Genomic DNA, 6,608 nt, shown 5'->3' on the forward strand with positions numbered 1-6,608 from the left:
TATTTATACCTTAAGAATAAACGGTAAATTTTGCAGTGATGTAATAAATTTTTGTATGATATCAATAATTTCGGTCGCAAAACCTAATTTTATTGAATACCAATTTAATACTTTATAGCGAACGATTTAGCGTTTATTATTAAAAGGTTAAAAATAATAATAAAAATAAAAATAAAAACTGTACATACTTACCTGTGAAATAGAATTCTTAGTGACCTGCTTTAGCCCACTCATAAGATAGTCGGACTAATTGGTTTTCCATAGCTACATAGGCATAACCTCGAGCATTCAACGTTTTTTCTTCTAAACATATGAACGGTCCATCTCTGCATAAAGTAACAAACTCGGTATTGGAATATGTCTGATTCGTCGAGCATTTTCCTTCGTGTGACCATTTTCCGCATTTGTGACATCTTTCAAGGTGTCGTGCTCTTCTTTTCACTGCGGATTTTGATTTTTCTTTACCAAACTGTAACTTATTATTTTCGTTCCTGGATTCTTTTCTTACTCCGTCCAATTTACCTCTGATTAATGATACTATTTCACTTGGAAGGGTGTCATTATTACGTTTAGTAATTAAAGCGTGTAGCATTAGACCATGGTTTAATTCACAGGAAGTCTTCATCTCGTAAAACCTAAAAAAAAAATCAGAATGGGGGGAGAAGACTAGTTCTTTAGGGTCTGCTAGGGAAAGACCATTCGGATTCCATTCTCGAGAACTACACGAAAACAAAACATCTAACTCTAACAGAAATACATATTACCCTAAAAATATTCGAACCTCCCCACACTTAGTTAGATGTGGTGTTGAAATTGTGATTAACGTTATTTTCAATTGGATTATCAACAATTTGTATATCTCTGACTTTTTCTTCAATCCATTTGTTGATTTCCTCCGTAGCTTTCACAAATTCAACTAACATCGCCTTTTCTTTTGGCGATAAATTGGATATTAATCGGTTACATAACTTAAAGTTTCCCTTAATCTTAGCATCGTGAATCCGTTTATAAAGTTTCTTCGTTGAACTGTTAAAAACGGGTTCATCTAATTTCTTATCATCAACGGGGTTCTTTGTGATCGGATCATCATTAAGTGTTTCTTGATCTTTCCCACACTTATGCGTTTTTATTGGTCTATCAGTTTTGGTTGGTGGAGATCTAAACTTTCGGTTCACAAAGGTGATCGATTTATCATCATCCCTAAGTGTCATTCTACCTTCTCTTACATCAATGAATGCCTCGGTGGTTGCTAAAAATGGGCAACCTAAAATTAGAGGAATATCAAGGTTTTCCTCCATATTAATCACTATGAAGTTTGCAACAAAGGTCAAACTTCCCACATTAACAAGTAAATTATTTGCTATTCCAATCGGGTGTTTAATGGTTAGGTCAAATGATTGAACACCTATTTTGGTTGGTTTTAATTTACCCATACCTAATCTTTTGTATAAGGAAAGAGGCATAATATTTGCACTTGCTCCTAAATCTGCGAGTCCATTATATACAGCACCATCATTAAGCAAGCAAGAAATGATAAATTCACCCGGGTCTCCTGCTTTAGTAAGTCAAGTTGGTTTGTAAACCTTTTTCGGGTGTTCTTTTCTTGGTTCTTTCACTTCTATTTGAACTTCTTGTTCACATTTTTCTTCATTTCTTGGAATGGGAGGTTTGTATAAGAATTCTTCTTCATACTCCAATTTGAATCCTCCCTATTTTCCAATTTTGATTTTTCATATGTTGTTGATAACATATTTATGTTTTCATTTTTAGGGTTTTCTTGGGTGGTGAAATTATGATTGACTTCATTGTCAACTTCCATCGGACCATGTATGTAATGTTTAACTCTGTGACCATTAACTTTAAATTCAATTCCATTTGAATTTATTAACTCTACTGTTCCATATGGGAAAACTCTTTTGACTATGAATGGTCCAGACCATCTTGATTTCAGTTTTCCAGGAAATAGCTTGAATCGTGAATTGAAAAGAAGAACTCTGTCTCCTTCTTTAAATTCTTTTGAACTTCTGATTCTTTTATCATGCCATTTCTTCATTCTTTCCTTATAGATTAAGGAATTTTCATATGCTTCATGTCTTAATTCTTATGATTTGTTTAATTGACTTAACCGTAGACGTCCAGCTTCATGTAAATCAAGATTACATGTCTTCATACCCCAAAATGCTTTGTGTTCAATTTCTACTGGAAGATGACATGCTTTTCCATAAACGAGTCTAAAAGGTGTGGTTCCAATTGGAGTTTTGTAGGCTGTTCTAAAAGCCCAGAGTGCATCCTCCAATTTAATGGACCATTCCTTCGGATTTGATCCTACGGTTTTCTCTAGAATACGTTTTAAAGCTCGGTTGGTATTTTCAACTTGTCCACTTGTTTGTGGATGATATGCAGTGGAGATTTTATGAGTTACTCCATATCTTTTGAGAACTTTCTCAAGTTGATTATTACAGAAATGAGTACCCCGATCACTTATTAAAGCTTTCGGTGTTCCGAACCTTGCAAAAAGACATTTTAAAAAGGTGACTACAACTCGTGCATCGTTAGTTGGGAGAGCTTGTGCTTCCGCCCATTTAGATACATAATCAATGGCAACGAGAATGTAGAGATTATTATGAGATTTTGGAAATGGACCCATAAAACGAGCTTCGCGCTCGGGTAGTGGCTTTGGAGAATATGGTGCAAAGATTGCAAACACCAGCAGCAGCACCAGCAGCATAACCAGTACCACCATCATCAACGCCAACAGTACCATTACCACCTCCAACCACAACCGCGTCGTAAACCTCAACTTCACAATCTGTCCCACGACCATCAACGTCATACGCACCATAGATACCAAGGAGTACCAACAACAATAACTGACGAAGTATTAATTCATAACTTCATTGGAGAAACATTCTGCGGCGATTATGTAATCTCTAAACTCTTAAAGATTATCTAATCTAGCCCTAATCATAAATCAGTTAAGCGAACCATAATGATAGAAGGAAGAGTAGAAACCCTGACAAAAATGGTGTGTGGTTAACAAGCTAAACTTATTTTACCAACAGCATCAACAGTACCAGCATCGTCAGTGCAACCAGCATCGTCAGTGCAGTCAGCATCAGAATCAGCAACACCTATAACATCACAAACTCCGCAGTTCAAGAATCACCGTGGACATCATTACGAATCAATAACGCGTATATTTTATCAACGAGTTATGAAGAATTAACTCATTCCCTCTGAAGAAATTATATGTATATTATATATATATATATATATATATATATATATATATATATATATATATATATATATATATTTGAAATAAAAATAAATCTTTCCGTGCTAAGCTATTGTGTGTGAATCTTAACTACTCGGTTAATTCATATTACAAATATGCAATAATGTACGTCCTTCGCCGCAACTTAACCATCGTTAACTACAATCTCTGTCTCAATTCAACAAATTCCAATTCATAATAAATCAAGTATATATTTGATTTTACACTTTCATCATATATGTACCCGAAACTTTTCAGATAACATCATTCGTACTTTGCGAAGTTCACAAGAATTTAACGAAAACCAACATCACGCCTCAATAAATAACGAAGTATTGATTCATAATTTCAATATTATTGAAGAAATACTTATGTAATCTTTAAAGCCTTTAAGGGACTATTCAATTCTAGTTCCAACCGTATATCGAATTAGTTTAATTTAGTATTAACTCATTAAAATCTATGTTACATCTGAAGAGAATATATACTTATATATTTTCATAAAGACTGTAATAAAAATTCTTTTGTACAAAATATTAATTGTGAAATTTTTTTTAACGGGTAGGTTATACCCGATAGATATATAAATTCACAATTAATATGTTACATTCTTCGAATCTGATTAAGCAAATTATCAACTATACTTCCTACTTTCACAATAATATACATTCTTTCATAGAAATCAAAACAACCATACTCATTCAAACTCAATTACATATTTTGATTTTGAAACCTCATAATTCAATTCGAGATATAACCGGAACCATCCCTTTTAGATTCCTACATCTTTCAGAGCTATACTTTGACTTCAAAACTATGTTAGAACATCAAATATATATTAACGATTACAATCTGTGTTCAAACCCTTCAAAAAATTTCTGAAGACATTTCAAATAATGAGCAATCGAGATGATGATCCAACCACATATTACCCACAGTTATGTACTTAAAAAGCTCTCGAAACTAAAGTCATAATTCAACACATATATGTGTCAGATCCTTTGGCATTTATTAGCAAAAATAACTTTGTAATTTCTGTTCAAAGTAGCAAATTCTATCACAGCTCCAGCAAGACAACTTCGATTTTTCATTCGGAGTAGTCTTATCATAATCTTGATATATATGATTACCCTTTTGTTACCAGAGAACCTTTCATATTCCACCACATTAGCAATAAACTTATTCACAACTTCACTGATCTTTGACCTTCCAAAGAATCATTATATTTACCGAAACCCCATCATTTAATCATTCGCATCTTGTAACAAGAATTGCCATACGAATCATCGGGAATTAGCAATCAGTATTTTGAAATCCCGCAGCATGTCTACACCAACAGTTATATGTGTATATATAACATCTATCTTCTGGACTTAATTTGAATGTGAAGTTTCTGAAAAACACTCCGAACTATGAATTGGTTCTCCGAAAATGGAAAAATACTGATGAAGCAGCAAAAACTATAAACGACTTTAACAGTAAAAGTTTTAAGTGTGCTGGCAAAGCGCAGAAAAAGAGAAGTCTTGGAACTGGAAACCGGATTGAGCAAAGTATGAAGGAGGCTGTGGACAAATCACAAAGACTGAACCTGACTTCAAAGAATCCAAATGATTTAGTACATGCTGAAGTTATTAACGAATACCTTGCTCCTGACTCTAAACCCCTACGGACAATATTCTTCATCATCCTCTGATATTAGAAATTCTAAGATATCATCGTTCTTTCATTATAAATATCCTCCATATTTCTGAAGATATTTTCATAATTATTCTTATCTGAAATTATTTACCTCTTCGCACTATCTGTATTACATCATAAAAGAAACTATTTTTGTTTCTAAATTCTGAAACATTCGAGTTTAAAATAGGAATACTTTTGAAGTAGTGTTGGGAGCTGAAGGATGAGTTAGTATAATATAATGACACTTGATCAACGTGATTATATTACAGTAAGTCATGCTGAGTTTTTAAATAGAACATGATGATTCACAGATCATAACATCATCATGTGCCATGTTATACGACTCATGTATTCTACTTAATCTCTAAAAATATCAAGAAAATATTTTCTTGATGATTCGATCTTTTCCGAGGTATTCTGATAATTTGACAAATCAAGATCATGCCATTACGATTTCCTTCTTAGAACATTAACAATGTTTATTCCGAAATTTTTATCTGCGAATTATGGACCATTATAAGTGGTACTTACTCGCAAGAAGAAAAAACAAAAGGACAAAACTCCAAAACATAAATTGGGATATAAATCGCAGCAAATAAAAGAGAGCATTCATTGGAGATGACAATGATTATAGAAGACAGAAGCAAGGACATCAAAATATAAGGGAAGATATAAAACTCAACAACGACCCAGAAATTACTAACCATATATATCGATGCATATAGCAATATAAAGACACGGGAGAACTAAAAACACTATAAAACCAAGAGTATAGTAGAAGTAAATAGATTCTTCTGGCGGCAGATGAAAAAGAAGAATGACAGATATGAAAGTTAGGAGTATATCAAGAATCAGAACTGGATGGAGCATATTAGCGAATGCTATAAAGTATGAATTGAGGGAGAAAGAATAAAAGGTATGAGTTATGGAAATAAGGAAACGAAGGGGGTGGATATATAGTAAAATATCCGACAGAGCAATCAAAACAGATTATCGCATTTAATCAAGCGGATCCTAACTTCCTTAATTACCAAAGAACCAAATCTTATTACAAAGATTTTCTCTAAATTCCTTGAATTCCGGAAATCAACCGTGACTATATCATTGGTTAAAAAGAACGTTCATTTACTCATTTCATTCTTTTGTGATAACTTCACTCATACTCTTCACAAAAATCAAATTGCTTTATCTATATTACTTGATGATAATAAAACTCTAATTTTCAACTCGTGTACGTCATGAAAACATACTTATTGTCAGCCATGACCATCCCATTCAAATTTCGGGAAGAAATTTCTTTAACGGGTAGGTACTGTGACAACCCGGAAATTTTCAACCAAATTTAAACTTTATCTTTATATTATTCTGACAGGATAAGCAAAGTTTGTTAAGTTGAATCTCAAGAATTTTAAACTGTGTCCATACATTCATTTAAACCTCGACCAAGTTCCAACGATTCACGAACCATTAAATTGAACGAACATGATTATATATGTATATGTGTATATATTATAACTTGAAAATATTAACAAAGTATTAGGCGTATAATACTTTATATAAATGTATTTGTTTCAAAATATATTCTAATAGTTATCAACAAAATTAGAAGATAATATCAAATGACTGATTTATCAGATACATTGTGATATGA

The sequence above is a fragment of the Rutidosis leptorrhynchoides genome, chromosome 8, assembly GCF_046630445.1.
Source record: "Rutidosis leptorrhynchoides isolate AG116_Rl617_1_P2 chromosome 8, CSIRO_AGI_Rlap_v1, whole genome shotgun sequence".
NCBI classification, from domain to species: Eukaryota; Viridiplantae; Streptophyta; class Magnoliopsida; order Asterales; family Asteraceae; genus Rutidosis; species Rutidosis leptorrhynchoides.